At 45.5% G+C, this 16159-nt stretch overlaps 1 protein-coding gene across 4 annotated transcripts in view; it reads left to right on the top strand.

Annotated features, from left to right (window-relative positions):
* Nucleotides 1-6757: 6757 nt before the first annotated feature.
* Nucleotides 6758-16159, top strand: part of AP2M1 (adaptor related protein complex 2 subunit mu 1) — a 42942-nt gene continuing 33540 nt past the window's right edge. For all 4 annotated transcript variants that reach the window (XM_042457531.1, XM_042457533.1, XM_042457532.1 and 1 more), the window contains exon 1: nt 6758-6908. The gene's annotated coding sequence lies outside the window, so the exon portion shown is untranslated. The remainder of the gene's footprint in view (nt 6909-16159) is intronic.

Genomic DNA, 16159 nt, shown 5'->3' on the forward strand with positions numbered 1-16159 from the left:
TTGTGAAGATAGATTTGCAACTTAATTTATTCCATGGGTAGAAGGAGTTCCCCTTATAATCCTATTGGTAGATTAGCAGAAATGGAATAAACAAGTTGGACCTGGAACAAAACGCTGTGCTTCTGTTCCCTGTTTGGCCGCTCACTGTGCCCCATTCAATAAGGCTCTGCTCCGCTTTCTACTCCCATCTAGCTGTCAGTGTACCCCTTCCAGGCCTGTTTGCATTAAAGTTGGAGTGCCTCCTGACCCCTTATCCCTTTCTTCTGTGTAGAACTGTTTTAAGATTGGAGGGGCCCCTTGATGTAGTTTCTGTCAGAGGGCCGTACTTGGTTGCAGTGGCAGCCCTTGGAGCAGTGAGAGGCAGTTGGGCCAGTTGTGTCACTGGACATTGCAAAGTTTTGCTAGATCCAGGTCCTTGGCTAGGAAAAGAGGAGTCAGCAGTTGACCCAGGAGCTTGTGTGCGTCAGGGGTGGCGTGAGAGCAGTCGTCTCCTAAATATCGGAAATGGAGTGTTCATTGTGCCAAAGAAGGGAGAACATGGAGATTGGGTAAATCTGTATGTTACACACTTTAACGAATGAGTCATTTGAGTTACCTTTGTGCAGAATTCAGGGTTTGCCTTTTAACCATGCACACGTCTATGCTTTTTTGGTATCTACAATTTTGCTCCAATATCAAACTGCCTTACTGCAGCTCCATTGCTACCAGTCACTGGTGGTAGATTCTCTCCTCCTTTGGTACGACAGAAGCTACGCTGTGCTTCATATACACTCATCCCTTCATATTTGTGGCTTTGATATTTGCAGATTTGATAATTCACGGATTTGATTAGTATGTTTTCTCTAGGAATCTCTAGGTCCACCAGTGCAACTCTATGGCAACTTTAACTAAAAGTTGCACTGAAAGCGCTGGAGATTTCTAGAGAGAACACTCTACTAGGCCTTTGTAGCTCCTCCGGCGCATTTCTATGGTCAGGGTCTGTCAAATGTTGACCACAGAGTTGCCCTGGAGGACCCAGAGATTCCTAGAGAGCTGTCCTCTCAGGTAAAAACATGGTGTTTTTGTTATTTGCAGTTTTCCACATTCACGAGGGTCTTGTGCTCCTAACCCTAGCGAATATGGAGGGACAACTATACCGTATATATTCAACTATAAGTCGAATTCATGTATAAGTCGAGGGCAGGTTTTGGGGCCAAAATTAAGGATTTTAACATAACCCATGGATAAGTCGAGGGCAAAACTTAGGGGCATGTAACAAAGGATGAATCAACGCAAAACAATGCCAACAATATTACAAAATCCCATCAGGCATGTTTGTGCTCACAGTAAAGGCTGGATGGATGAGAGAATAGAGTGGGGTCAGTGATTCCAGGAGATTATGCTTTTGACTTTCTCCAGGTGATGTTTCCTTTTTAAAATAAGAGTTATAAAGTACAGTACCTACACTGACCCATGGATAAGTCAACTCTGTTTTTTGGGGTCAGTTCTTTGACCAAAATTTTTAGACTTATACATGAGTATATACAGTAATCTCACCTTTTTCTTATTGAATTGTTTCCCTGTTGATTAGGCACAAGAGGAACTTGTCTGTTTCACCCACTTTTCCTAGTACCGGGGAGGGCTTTGTAGGGGTACGTCTCTCAAACCTAAGAAGGCCTTGTAGGACCATGTTTGTCCCGAAAGTTGTCCCAAGTTGGGCTGGCCCATTGCATGCCAGCTGCCATGGCTGCCTTTACTTCCAGCTGTGGCTGAGTGGGCTTTGAGTGAGATCTCTCTGAATACTGTGATTACGGAATATGGAATACTCTGGTGGTGCAAGGAGAAACAGGCTTTACAAACCTGAGCCTCAAACCTTGTATGAGCCAGAGAAAAGATAGCAGGATGGATGCAGACGATAATATCTCTCCCACTTTGCTTCTCCCTGCGTTTGCTTTGCTTCCCTTCTTCTTCCATCATTGACTTCTCTTTATGTATAAAACAGCAACTGATTTGGGGCTCGAAGGAATTAATGAAGACCACCAGTCCCAGGCTGCTCTGCTGGGAAAAGAATGATTTCTATGGGAACACTGCATTACTTGAAGTTAGGCCAGAGAACAGCCATTCTAGCATCAAATTGGGAGAAGCATTACTTGTGGCGACATTTCTAGCCTTCAGGTGCTGCACTGCGCTCCTGTCTGGTAAATCGTAGAAAACAACAGTGGCAGAGTATTTCAGGAGGCTAGAGACGTCTTCATTCAGAATGGTTGCCAGTACGGTTTAGTGGTTTGAGTGTTGGAGTAGGACTCTGGGAGATTAGGGTCCGAATCCCCACTTGGACATGGAAACCCACTGGGCAACCTTGGGCAAGACAGCGTCTCTCCCAGTCTCAGAGGAAGGCAAAAGCCAATCCTCACTGAACAAACCTAGTCTTCTACCCTGGGATAGCTTTGCCTTGGGGTTGCTGTCTGTCGGAAATGAGTTGAAGGCAGACAGCAGTGATAGATGCATGCCCTCGAGTCAGTTATGTCTTTTACCAATGCCTCCGCTCCATGCCCTTCTGGATGAGTCCTAATCCTATCTTTAACTGCTCTCGCACATCAATATCGAAGGCGGATTTTATTAAATCTGTATGATGGGAGATGTTGCATGCTTTCAAGCCAGCTACAACTTAAAGCATTCCTATGGATGAGAGACTGTTATTAACAGCCCTGTTCAAGAAGTGCAGGTATATATAGCTGCAAAAAGGCACACACAAATTTTGTCATTTGGGATTTAGCATCTTCAACAGTTCCCTGTGTAGAAGCGGAAGGAGTATTCACCTGAGTAGAGTAGCTGGGACCTGTTTTGCTTGAGCTGTTGCATGCGCCTTGGCACAGTTGCTTTGTGTGCCATTGGGCATAACATCCTTGCCACACTTTAGCTACTCCAATGTGTATGTTTTTCTCCTTCTGTCAAGGGTCCTTCTGCCAGTCTCTCCTGCCTTCCGCTGGATTTGGGCTTTCTGCCATACCAGGGACTCTCCCTGCCATGTCCTATCTGTATCGCTGGCAACCATTTCTTCTTTGGTACTTGTGCATTTTGTCGTTTTTTTGTGGTGTACCTCCCCTGCTGCTTTCTTTTCCTCTTTTTTTACCCTTCACTAGAACTGTGATCCTAGTTCTTCTACATGTTTGCCCTCTTCCAAGTCTTCTGGCAGGTGGTCCATCACCCTGTTTGGCTTGCATTATTAGCCTTTCTTTTGGGCTATTCCCCCTGCCATGTTAACCATCCCTTTTTATGCCCTCCTGAATGCTACACTGCCCCCCTCTCTTCCCTTTTCCTCCTTCCTTGTCCAGGTACTACTCCACAATTCCTGTTTTCCCTTCAGCTTCCTTCCTCCTCTTTTGGTGCTATCTCCCCGTATCACACATATGCCCCCTCCTCCCCAAATTTCATATCAATCAAAACCATCTTCTGTGTTTTTATTTATAAAATAGTTTTATTGGACTCCACGTGTTCTCGGTGTGGCTTGTTTTATTCATTATGGGAGACTTGGCCTGCCTGCTTTCTGCGTGAGGCTTGTGAAATGCTCAGTGAGATTACTACATGTCTACTTACTTCCCGGAGGTTTGCACAGTTTCATTTTCTGAAATATCTATCTGCTGTTAGTACTCTCTGGAAATGATTTTGCTTCCTCTTATTCCTGGAACAAGGCCCCAGTCTGGAAAAAGGTTTTGGATCCTGCCTTAGAAAGCTGTGACTCAGATTTAATGAAGCCCGTCTTCTTGGAGGAGCAGTTTTAGAAAAAGGAGCAAAAGAGTGAAAGAAAGGAGGAAAGTGTCTCTGTGAGGAAGGTGGTGGGGAGGAAAGCCAAGACGTTGGAGAGAATAAAAGATTGAGTGGAAAGTTGGGGAGCTGGTAGGATGGAACAAGCTCAAGAAATACATTTTAAAAGAAATGTGGGAAATACTAGGAAGAGTAAGCCTGAAAAAGCAGGTAAGTGAGCTCCCTGGCTATATCACCCTGTCCCCAAGCAAGCTTGTTTTCTGCTGCTCCAGAGAACAGGAGACAATGGAGCAATGGATGCAAGCTCCAGGAAAAGAGATTCCAGCTCAACATTAGGAGGAACTTCCCAATAGGGCTGTTTGACAGAGGAACACACTCCTTTCTGGGAGTATAGTGGAGTCTCCTTCCTTGGAGGTCTTTAAGCAGAAGTTGGATGGCCATCTGTCGGGGATGCTTTGATTGAGAGTTCCTGCATGGCAGAATGGAGTTGGACTGGAGGGCCCTCGTGGTCCAGTTCTGGGCACCACCATTCAAAAAGGATGTTGAGAAGCTGGAGCATGTCCAAAGAAGGGCGACAAGAAATGGTGAGGAAAGATGCAAAACATGAAGACTTCTTGAGAAATCCAGTGTTCTCTACCTGCATAGAAGCCCCTGGCTTCCTAAAGGAAGGAGACATGCTGGATTCCAAGGAAGCATCTTCTTTGAATTGCAGATGGACACTAAATTTCCTTGAATTTGAAAATCTTGCAGTGGCATGGCATGGCATGGCATGGCCAAAGAGGGACATGCCAGCCTGCAAATAGCCCTCACTACTATCTGAACGAAGACCAGAAACAGCAAAATGAAGGCCTAGAACTAACACCTTTAATTTCTTTCTCCTGTTTGCCTGATGAAGAAGAAGCCAGTGTGACTTTGAAAGCTTGCAACATGTAATTGTGCATTTTGGTTGTCTCAGTAAGTGTGAAAAGATTGGCTACCTCTGGATGTTATGAGGAAAGACTTAAGGAGCTGGGGATGTTCAGCCTGGAGAAGAGAAGGTTAAGAGGGGCTATGAGAGCCCTGTTTAAATGTTTGAAAGAGTGTCACATTGAGGAGGGAGCAAGCTTGTTTCCTGCTGCTCCAGAGACTAGGACCCAATGGAGCAATGGATGCAAGCTCCAAGAAAAGAGATTCCAGATCAACATTAGGCGGAACTTCTGGATGGCAAGAGCTGTTTGAGAGTGGAAGGCACTCCCTTGGAGTGTGATGGAGTCTCCTTCTTTGGAGGCCTTTAAACAGAGGCTGATGGCCATCTGTCAATGGGAATGCTTTGATTGAGAGTTCCTGCATGGCAGAAGAAGGGGGTTGGACTGGATCAGGGCCATTCTTGGGGTCTCTTCCCACTCTAGGATTCTATGACTTTATTCTCTCCCCCCCTCCCCCCATTTTATTTGACTCTTACTATGTAAAGCGCTGTGCAAACCTTACAACACTGATAATAATAATATAAGGCAGGGGTAGGCAACCTGCGGCCCGTGGGCCGGATGCAGCCTGGCGAGGCCTTGGGACCGGCCCCAGCCCGGTCCTGCCGCCAATTGCCGCCAGGGCCTTTGGCGTCTCGCACGAGGGGCATGGTGGGGCAATTGTCTATAGAAGCCTCAGAAACATGCTTTTATCTTAACATTTTTTTAAAAATCAGCAAATTTTTTCGCGTGTCCTCCATTTTTTATTTAAAAAGTGTCCTCCATTTGTAAATTTTGTCCTAAATTTGTCCCGGTTTATTTATTTATTTAAAATTATTTATTTATTTTTTGGCTTTGGCCCCCAGTTGTCTGAAGGACAGCAACCCGGCCCCCGGCTCAAAAGGGTTGCCTACCCCTGATATAAGGCATCCCATCTCAAAGTCATGAGGCTCATCCACACTACATGGTTTCTGTCCTATGGAATTCAGGGATTAAAAGTTTAAGGAGGGGTAAAAATCTCATCCATTGAGATCTTGAACTTCCTCGCCAAACTCCAAAACCCCCAAATACCACGGAATGGCAGTTAAAAGTAGAATAACGGTGCTGTAGCCGTGTGATGTAGAAGGGCCTTTTGGCACCCAGTCTGACACCACTTTAACTGCCATGGCTCAGTATCATGAGATTCTGGGATCTGTAGTTTTGTGAGACATTGCGCCTTTGTCAGAGAGCTCATACAAACTACAGATCCCAGAATTCCATAGCCATGGAAACAGAGTCAGACTCTGCTTTATTTCTGCATCCACACCACAGAAATAATCCTAGTTTGACCAAAGAATAATAATGGATGAATGCTGTGGAATGCTGGAAGCTGTAGTTTCCCGTGGCGCTAGAGCTCCCTGGCAACAGAAGGCCGAGCGTCTCACAAAAACTACAAATCCCAGGATTCCGCAGCATAGAGCCAGCAGGGCAGTTAAAGGCTCCAAAACACACTGCAGAAATAAGACTCCAGTTTGAGACGGCTATCAATGCCCCGGGAATATTGGGAGCTGTAGTTTTGTGGGAATTTGAGCCTTCTCTGTCAGGGAGACTTCCCAGGATTCCCTAGCAGGCCAAAGCAGTCAATTGGGTTATTCCCCAGCATTCCTCCCCCGTGTCTTCCCCCCGGATTCCATTGAATTAACATCCTTAGCATCCGGTGTGTTTTGGGGGCCAAAAGGCGCTGTCGAACTGGATTCTGTTTCCTCGGCCTTCGCCATGAAAACCCGCGGCGAGGCCTAGTCATTCTCGGCTCAACGGTGCAGCAGGCGCTCGCTGAGAAGAGGGAGGGCTTTTAACGATCGATTACACATTTATTTAAACACCGACCAAATGTGTTTCTTCGTCTCTCGTTTGTTCTTTGTTTAATGCCAGTTTTTTTTAATTTTGTTGGATGGGCGGGGAGGGGAGGGCTTTTAGGAGGAAAAACTACGCCTCCCGTCGTCCCTCGCGCGCAGGGTTCCGCGTTGCATGCTGGGGGCAGGAGTTTTCCCTTGGCGCGGGCGTTGCCCTAACTGCTTTTCCCCCCTCGAGCCGTGCGCATGCGCAGAGGGGGCCGGGCGCGACCGGCGCGTGCGCAGTGGAGGCGCCGCTGCAGTGATAGGGGAGGGGGAGCGTCCGCCATTTTAGCCCTTGGAGGGAAAGGAGGGCGAGTCGTCAGTCAGTCGGTCGCTGGAGGCCGAGCAGGTGAGTCGCCCGCTGCCTTCTTCCCCCAGAGACGCTAAGGCTAAGGCAGGCCCTTTCTCCGCGGCCCGCTTCGTCTCCTTCCCGGGAGCCCCCCAGGCGCTTCCTGAATTGCTTATGGATCAACCAACTTTGGCTTTAAACCTTCCTTTTCCCGAAGGGTCTCGTTTTCTCCTTCACTAAAAGGGGGGAAGGGAACTTGGGGGGCTATTAGGAGGAGGCTCCCCAATAAGAACAAGAGGTGTCCTTTCCAGGGGGGGCAAGGATCAGAGAAAAGGGGGGGGAGCAAGGGTCTGGTGGTCTTTCAATGAAGGGGGCGAAGACCCTGGAAGTTGGGCGGAAGGAATCCGGGCTTCTCGGGGGCTTTTAGGGGCGTTTTGGGTTCTAAGAGGTTGTACTTTCCCGCCTCAGGCTTCCAGAAGGAGAGAGCTGCTGTCCTTTGAGGAGCCTCAAGGCAGGAGCAGCATATTAAAAATGGGAAACACCATTAAAAACCCCACATAAACCCACATTCTTTCTCCCAAAGAATGGTCAGCCAGGGCTCCTCTTCTTCCTCCTGGAGAGAAGTGACCAGTGGGGTGTCCAGCGGGGCTCTCTCCTGGGCCCAGTTTGCATTCAACATCTTTATCAATGACCTGGAGGACAGAATTGGGGGAATACTTATCAAATTTGCAGATGACACCAAATTGGGGGGAGTAGTTAATACCCCAGAGGACAGGATCAAGATTCAAAATGACCTGAATAGACTAGAAAACTGGGCCAAAGCTAACAAAATGAATCTCAACAGGGAGAAATTCCAGGCCCCACCTGGAATAATCTTGTGTCCAGTTCTGGGCCCCACAATTCAAAAAGGAGATTGAGAAACTGGAGCCATGTGTCCAAAGAAGGGCGACTGAAATGGTGAAGGGTCTGGAAACCATGAAGCCCTGCAAGGAAGGACTCAGGGAGCTGGGGATGTTTAGCCTGGAGAAGAGAAAGTTAAGAGGTGATATGATAGCCCTGTTTAAATATTTGAAGGGATGTCATATTGAAGAGGGAGCAAGCTTGTTTCCTGCTGCTCCAGAGAACAGGACCCAATGGAGCAATGGATGCAAGCTACAGGAAAAGAGATTCCACCTGAACATTAGCAGGAACTTCCTGAGAGTAAGGAATGTTCAACAGTCGAACGCACTCCTTCCTCGGAGTGTAGTGGACTCTCCCTCCTTGGAGGTCTTTAAACAGAGGCTGGATGGCCATCTGCTGGGGATGCTTTGATTGAGAGTTCCTGCATGGCAGTTTAGGGTTAGACTGGATAGCCCTTGGGGTCTCTTCCAACTCTAGGGTTCTAGGTGGCGAGTGCGAAAGGGATCAAAGACAACGTATCTGGAAGCATCTGGCTAGAGTCCAGGAACAGCCGGGTTTCAGCCAGAGTTCTCTGCTGTTGACCAAGGCTCTGGAGAGGTTTTCCTCTGGAAGGCCTTGTGGACGGCTGCCCATCCTGTGTCCAGAGGAAACTCCTCTTGGTTCCTGGCAAGCGTGGGACCTGGATGCTCAGTTTGAGGACGGGCAAAGGTTTTACTGAGCTCCTGTTTGGTTTGACATGAAATTAAAGCCTGGCACATACAGGCTAGGTCTAGAGGGTTTTTGTTGCCTGTTCCCTTGTCTTGTGTGGGTGCAAGTTGTGCGTAGAAGGCTACATCCAACTTTCTCCTTGTGTATTTCTTCTGAGAAGTGTTAATTAGACTGTAGTTTGTCACTGATGTTTCTTGTGTTCATGCAGTAAAGAGCTTGGCATCGGCTAGAGCAGTGATTTCCAAACGTTGGTCTTGCAGATGTTTTGGACTTCCTTTCCCAGAACTAGCTTGGCAAGCAGTCAGGAATTCTGGAAGATGAGGCCCAAAGCTGGTCCAAAGTATTTGGAGGACCACTGCTCTGGAGAGTCTGATTCCAGGACCTCCCTCTGGATACCAAAGTCCATGGATTCTCAAGTCCCATTGAATACAGTAGCACAGTAAAATGGTGTTCCTTAAATCAAATGGCAAAAGCAAGGTTAGGGAAATTTATATACAGTATTAAGAAAACCATTTCAGGCTGCAGACAGTTGAATCTGTGGAAAGAGACTGTTAGCTCTTTATGCGTAGTTTTCATTCTTCGTTAATCATACTCTTTTTTTGAGAAGGTAGAAGTGTGAAGACTGGTTTTGTGATACACGAGTCAGTTTGGGGAATCCTCCTAACTGTCTGGAGCCCCTGTCATAGTGACCATGGTGCCTGTGAGGTTTGTGACTGAAAAATGGTGGCTGATGGCCCTTGTGGTCTCTTCCATGATTCTGTGATCTATGAAATGGGCAGAATCACTTTCTGCTAAGCCAGTGTTTGCTGATTTACAAATGTGGGTCTGTTTCCTTGCAGTGCAGAACAACTGTTCAGTGAGAGACTGTCTTCATACTGTAAAGGGTTAGTATATCTCTAAAGAAACAGGCATGCTGTATGTTCAGTAGGACAGTCCTGCAGATTTATGCCTCTCACGGCCTGATCGAGTAGCATGGCTCAAGAGCCACGTGATGCAGTTCCTCTAATTATGACGTTACTTTGTCAGTCTAATGGTGTGTTGAATTGGTATGATTGAAACATTGGTGATAGAATTCATGGCAGCTGTCTACTTTTGTATCAGTAACCAGTTTATATTTAGCTATGATGTTTGTGGATAAATCTAATTGCTCTCCCTGAGAGCGTGTTTAGAATTAAATGACCCACAATAACAACATCCCCCCCCATTGTTTTGCTCAAAGCACTGCTTATAGGAGGAGTAGGGAACATGTGTCCAGATGCTGGACGGCAAATCTCATTCTTCTTCACCATTGGCTATGCTGGCTAGGATGTAACACTTACAGTGAAGAGACCACAATGATTTGTACCTTGGCTTAGAGAGAATTAATCTAAGTACAGTGGTGCCTCGGGTTACGAAAGTAATTCATTCCACGGCTGCTTTCGTAACCCGAAAAGCCTTCGTAAGCCGAAATGCCATAGGCGCTAATGGGGAAAAGCCGCGATTCCGTGTAAAATAGCGCCGAAAAGCACCAAAAGTTTTTTCGTAACCCGAAAAAACATTCGTAACCCGGAACAATTATTTCTTATGGGATTTTTTCGTATCCCGAAAATTTTGTAACCTGGGTATTTCGTATCCCGAGGTACCACTGTAGTTTGCTTTACATTCTCATTTCTATTTAAGTGATTTAAAATAGCACTGAGGTTATCAGCGGAGACTGAACATTATTATTATTGGAGAGCAAATCCTGTTGCTTTGCAGATGCTTTCCCCCAAATGGCCTAGTCCTTTGTTTCAGATTATCTGTTAATAGGGAATCCAGTACAAATTGTTTGCTGAGAAGACCATTGAAGAGGAGAGCAGTGAAGAACTTGCTTGCTCTGCCATTGACTGTTGGTTGGCCTTTATCTCCGAGGACGAGCTTTTCTTGCATAGTCACTGCTTTACGTTTCCTGGCAGGAGGCAGAGTTGGAACAGAGACACTACTAAGAGGTCGCTTTGCCAAAGCAGAGACATTCTTATTCTTTTATACTCGGTGCACAAAGTTTTATCCAAGTCTCTCCACAATCTTCAATTTTAAGGGGGGGGGGGTGCTGTCTTACCTAGAATCATAGAGATGAAGGGTCCACAAGGAACATCCAGTCCAACCCCATTCTGCCATGCAGGAACACCCTCAACAGATCACCATCCAGCCTCTGTTTAAAGACCTCCAAAGAAGGAGACTCTACCACTTTCCCAAAGAGTGTGTATATTCCTGCATGGCAGAATGGGCTTGGACTTCATGACCCTTGGAGTCTCTTTCAGTTTTGATTCTGTGAAACATGGCCTGAAGGATCATTCTTCCTGTATATTGTTACTGCTGCCATGGCAGTACGGATTAAATAATGAACATCTGTGAGCAAATAATAACTGCAGGGCTTTAAATGTCAAAAGCTGGGTGTCAGAAATGCAATCTCATCTAGTGAAAGGAATCAAACCAAGTAACAATTCCTGAATGCATCTCCCTGAGGGGCTGTATTTCTTCAAACAGCACTATCAGCCTATCATACTCATGGCTGAGGTTGACAGGATTTAGAATTATTCTTTGTTCCAGGATAAGAATGACGATAACTTGGCTGTTTGGTTCAAATACTAGAAGGCTGATTTATAATGGGGGGGGGGATTCATTGCTTGTGGCTTATAACTTCATCTCCACTATCTATAGCAGTGGTCTTCCAGATGTTTTGGACTTCAGCTCCCAGATTTGCTGCCTGTGGACCAAGCTGGCTCAGACCTCTGGGAGTTGAAGTTCAAAACACCTGGAGGAGCAAAATTTGGGAATCACTGATCTATAGACATGCCTCTGGGGCCTCTGCTTGGTTCTGGGCACTTCAGTGTTCAGGATGAAAAATTCCTGGATCTTGTGAGCTGAAGACCCCAAAGGACCAAAGACTGCATAATGAAATACATTTTGTCTGCCTCGCCTGTCCTTCAGAGATCCATTGGATAATGGTACTCTTTTGCAGCCTAAATTCCAGCAGTCTGTTCAGATTGGGCAGCATTGCTCCAAAGAGAGAGATTGATTTGAGATTTTTGAATGAATGTGTGATTTGATAGCACCCAAAAACTCATGTGCAACAGCTCAAACTTCTCTTGGTTAGATACCCAATACAGAAAAATGGTCTTTCAGAGCAAGAAACTAAGAGGGACCAAGGTAATATCCTCAAGACCTAAGTATCCCTATTTTGACACAATAGTTGATGCTGATAAAATAATTGTATTATTCAAGCTACAACTCCTGAACTTTAAATATCCTGGAAATCTCTTAGGATATCTTTACACTTTTCAAACTACAGTATTTTTTTTGTTCAGCTTTGCTGCTTATGCTTGCTAAGCTGCTCCTATCTTATTAGGATTAGCTACTCCTATTCTGCTACTCTGTTTGCTGTAGTAATGATCCCTTGTTCAGAAAATTCCATCTGAAAATGTTAAATATAGCAAACAAATAACTTAAGTAGCATTACACCCCCGTGGCCTTAATGCAGACTATTTTTAGGGTGAGGGTATGTTTTCTAAGAACCTGTCTGGATGTCTGCTTCTGATAGAAGCCATGTAATAAATCCTTCCGCTTCATTTTGCTTTAAGATAGTATAAGCTTCTAGGAATGGCTTGGAATAGAATTGAATGTGGAGGCCACTTCACTGCACTTCGAGGGCAGCATCCATTATCTGATCTGTAATGGAACAGCCACAGAGCTACAGGAAAGGCATAAAGGCCATGTAGTCACATCTTCTGTAGGTGTGGTTCACTTTGAACAAGGTTGAAAATGGCCTACAGCGTTGGAAACCCCTTGGGCTGGACAAAAAGTTTGCTGGTAAATGTGAAGGAGCCTGCAGTGATGGGGCGTTTGGATATTTTCAGTGGTTCTGGAGCTAATCTGTATAGAGGGTCTCATAATAGTGTTATGCTTCCTTTTTCATGGCTGGTTGAAGTACATAGGTGCCTCTACAGTAAGTACTGGAAGCCCATGGACTATTTACAAGAGGGCTGTGTGTGGGCAAGTAAGAAGGCATTTTGTAATACAGGGTAAGAGGGTACTCTTAAATCCTTTCACCAGAGGACTCTCTTAACAAAGACATATACCTTGTGTTTTGTTGTTGCGTGCCTTCAGGTTGTTTCTGACTTATAGTGACTGTAAGGAGAACCTATCCTGGGGTTTTCTTGGCAAGATTTGTTCAGAGGAGTTCTGTCATTGCCTTCTCCTGAGGCTGAGAGTGTGTGACTTGTGCAAGGTCATCCAGTGGGTTTCATGGCTGAGTGGGGAATTGAATCTTGCTCTCCAGAGTTATAGAATCATAAGAGTTGGAAGAGACCTCAAGGGCCATCCAGTCCAACCCCATTCTGCCATGCAAGAACCCACAATCAAAGCACCCCATGTGACAGATGGCCATCTAGCCTCTGTTTAAAGACCTCTAAGGAAGGAGACTCCACTGCACTCCAAGGCAGTGTGTTCCCCTGTCGAACAGCCCTTACTGTCAGGAAGGTCCTCCTAATGTTGAGGTGGAATCTCTTTCCCTGAAGCTTGCATCCATTGTTCTGGTTCCAGTTCTCTGGAGCAACAGAAAACAAGCTTGCTCCATCCTCAATGTGACATCCCTTCAAATATTTAAACAGGGCTATCATATCACCTCTTAACCTTCTCTTCTCCAGGCTAAACATCCCCAGCTCCCTAAGTCTCTCCTCATAGGGCTTTATGGTCTCCAGACCCTTCACCATTTTGATTGTCTTCCTCTGACTTGTAATCCAACACTCAAACCTCTTTCCCCAGCTGGCTTGTATAGTGGCCCATTTAGGTGTCTTGGGCCTGTTACAGACTGCCATAATAAAGCTGCTTTGGGTCTCTTTGGAGGTATGCTATTTAAATGATGCATGGGTCCTAAGAGTCCAGAGGTTGCGCCAAGCCACACTCCATTCCTCAGCACTGGGGTGCAGCTTTGGTGCAGCTTCCGGATTCTTAGGATGCATGCATCATTTAAACAGCATACCTCCAAAGAGACCTGAAGCAGCTTTATTTTGGCAGTCTGTGGTTGAAAAAGGACAGTGAATGTACACTAGGATGGGGTGGGAATACAGTAGTTTTTTCCTCCAGATGTTTTTGAAATGCCACAGCTTTTGTGACTTGTACAGTGCTGGCTAAGGTAGCTGCCGAGGTTCTACAGCATCTGGAGGTACAGATAATTCCCACTTCTGCACTGGGAGGATAAATGTAACTTAGGCTTGAGGTAGAAATACAATTAACATGCTGTTCTTTTTGTTGTTTTGTTGCAAAGTGTGGCAGAAAAATTTCCACAAGTTCCTGTAACTGTTCAGATATTTCCTTGTGTAGGAGCATGCAAGACATCTTAAATGCAAACAAGATTCTGGCTAGATGAAAAGTTGTGATGTCACACACTGGAGAACCATTTGAAATGGGAGGAAGCATTAATACTCAACAGTTGCTATAGTCTGCTTCTCTCCGTGTGGTAACTATCTTGTTAATAGCCACCTGTCCAGTGCGGAAAATAAGTTGGACTAGGTAAACCGTCAGTGGTACTTTAGCAGAAAGTTTTGTTAACACGGATAGCAGTGTATCATGGTGCGATTTGTTTCCTTCGGAGAGCAGGGAACAAAAGGTGTGTGGCTTTAACTCTGTATCCACGCCTGTGTTTTAAGTGAATTATGGGCCATGAGCAAAGGTATTGTATGTAATCTCTCTTCTACACACTGTTGGAAGGTTAAGATGAAAAGATTACAAGCATGGTAACGCTGATCTGGGAGAGCTAACTGAAAGCAAGTAAAGCCTGGAATACTGTGTCCAGTTCTGGGCATCACCATTCAAGAAGGATGCTGAGGAGCTGGAACTGTGTCCAGAGGAGGGTGACCAAAATGGTGATGGCTCTGGAAAACCATGCCTTATGAAGAAAGACTTAGGGAACTGGGGATGTTGAGCCTGAAGAAGAGAGGGTAAAGAGGTGATATGGTAACCCTGTTTAAATATTTGGAGGGGTGTCATATTGAGTATGGAGCAAGCTTTTTTTCTGCTGCTCCAGAGAATAGGGCCCAGAACAATGGATTCAAACTATAGGAGAAGAGATTCCACCTAAAGCATTAGGTGGAACCTCTTGACAGTAAGAGTTGTTCACCAGTGGAACGCATTTCCTCAGAGTCTGCTGGAGTCTCCTTCTTTGGAAGTTTTCAAACAGAGGCTGGATGGCCGTCTGTCGGGGATGCTTTGATTGTGAGTTCCTGCATGGAAGAAGGGGATTGGTTTGATGGCCCTTGAGGTCTCTTCCAACTCTACAGTTCCATCTTGTCTAAAGCTGTTCTTTGCAAAACAAAGCTATTTGACACTTGGCTGCCAAACGTACACTTTTCAGTGTCAAAGCAAGCTGCATCCTTTGAGCAATGCTGAGTAACTAGGTGCCCTTGGAGCAGTTTGGTAATATGTAACTCCCAATATAGTCTAAGTACAGGTATCCGCAGTTGTGCTTGCTGGAAGTGGGTGCCCCTGTCCTCTTAAAAGGATTCTGCATTCTCTAACAGGCTCTTCTTTGTGTTGTTTAGAAAAGTTACATTTGAGACTACATTTGGCCAGTCCTAAATTTCAGTTGCTAGTCCTAACTAGAGGTGGCCCACTGTATCTTGGAATTCGCATGTATGTTAGGTGTGTGGTGTAGTGGTTTGAGTGTTGGACTGATTGGAAAGCAGGGCTTGGATCCCTGCTCATTCATGGAAACCCACTGGGTGAACCTGAGCACCCAGTGCTGAAGATGATAGACTTGGTCATCCTCAGAGAAAGGCCAAGGCAAACCCTTCTGAACCCATCCTGCCAGGAAAACCCCATGATAGGTTCATCTTAAGGTTGTCATAAGTCAGAAACAACTTGAAGGCACACAGCAAAACAAATCTTCCTGCCATCATGACCAATGGCTAGGTTGGCTAAGGGATCCTTGATGTAAATGAGACAAGAAGCAGGTGTGAGGAATTAAGGCCAAGAACAGATAGTAATCCAAAATTGTATTTGTAGATTCCTTTTAGAAAGAAGACTTCAGAATGAAATGTCACAGCCCTGGAGTTGCCACTCATGTGGCTGGTTTTTTAACTGCATGCTAAAACAAGTTTAAGTTTTGTATCCTACTTAAAGCGTATAGTGTACAGGAATTGCTCCAGCTTTTGGATTCCCATTCCTCTGAAACACATAATTTACCTGGTTATTTCAGTCATAAGGATGCATTTCCTTTCCCCTGCCTTTTAGAAACAGTTTGTATCTTCTTAAAAGCAGTGTTCCATCCTTGGTAAGGGACCTTGTGTTGAATGTTCAGAGAATTTGCCCATCTGTGTGTTTGTGTGAGCGCATGTCCATGTGCTGACTTCAGAATAGATTTTCATGGCTTCCACCTGTGGAATTTCTTCTGAAGAATTGCTTAGCCCTTCAGTTTTGGAGAAGTCACAGGAACAGAATTTTATCTTTGATATGACAAGAACATGGAAGGATACCTCCATCCTCTCTCTTGTACAGCCACCTGTTTTTCCTGCCCCATCTTGCTCCTGTGGATTTACAAAGGATGTTTTCAGATAGCGGTGTGGGAAATTAATCTGTTCCTTGAAGCATACTAGTGGCCATGGATGGTGGTCCTTGTGAGAGACAGATTTTTCTAAGTACCAAATCAAATGAATCAGGACAAAACAAGCGAAGCAGCAATTTCCAAT

The sequence above is a fragment of the Sceloporus undulatus genome, chromosome 3, assembly GCF_019175285.1.
Source record: "Sceloporus undulatus isolate JIND9_A2432 ecotype Alabama chromosome 3, SceUnd_v1.1, whole genome shotgun sequence".
Taxonomy (NCBI): domain Eukaryota; kingdom Metazoa; phylum Chordata; class Lepidosauria; order Squamata; family Phrynosomatidae; genus Sceloporus; species Sceloporus undulatus.